Consider the following 882-nt stretch of genomic DNA (forward strand, 5'->3'; position numbering starts at 1 on the left):
TACTTAAGTACAAAAAAAAGTGAGTCCTTCGTGCACAACTGTTAAAAGTAAATGTTACTAATTATATCTATTTTTTTTGGGGGGGGGGGGGGGGGGGTTAAAATCATAAAATCCAAGAGGTTACCTTCTGTTTCCCAATTGCTGCATGCACGGGAAAACGATTGAAACCATGCAACGGTAATGCCTTCTCACTCTACAGTCTTTTGGCTATTTTTTCCCCTTGGTTCTGCTTGGATCCAGATTTGTTTCTAATTAGACTGTGAGGTCATAGTTTCAACATGCAATATATGACAAGTGCTTTTACTTAAAACTTTGAGTGTAATGTGTAATACATTTGAATGGATTTCTAAATAAATTCCAGCAGTATAAATGTTCAACCTGTGAATTAGGCTTAGCGTAAACAGTGATTTAACACACACTTTTTTTTGCCTAAAACTTACAATGAATTTGGTGGTTATGATGGTAAATGGTCAGCCAAGCATTTCTGGAGGTGTAAAAATCCTGTAATTGGGGTCAACAACGTCCTCTAGTGGTAGGAGAATAAAGTGATCAGCAAACTTCAAAGATTCACACTATGCCATTTACCTGACTTGAAACTGATCGAGTCATCTGTTGATAAAACATTAAAAATCATTTAAGGCTCCAAATTGCCCATATGGTTCAAGTTGTTTTTAAAAATCACTTTTTCCAACCTTCATTGAAACAAAGCACATTTTATGGAGGAAACAAATATATCAAAAAGTGCAGCCAGACTATATAGTCAACAGCTTCAGATAGTTACATTTGACAATCTGCAACAATTGAGTGTAGTTTGTCATTGCATGCATTGGGATGAAGGAACTTCCAAAGGTTTTCCAGCTTTGTGACACGTTGCTTTGTTTT

The sequence above is a fragment of the Corythoichthys intestinalis genome, chromosome 20, assembly GCF_030265065.1.
Source record: "Corythoichthys intestinalis isolate RoL2023-P3 chromosome 20, ASM3026506v1, whole genome shotgun sequence".
NCBI lineage: Eukaryota > Metazoa > Chordata > Actinopteri > Syngnathiformes > Syngnathidae > Corythoichthys > Corythoichthys intestinalis.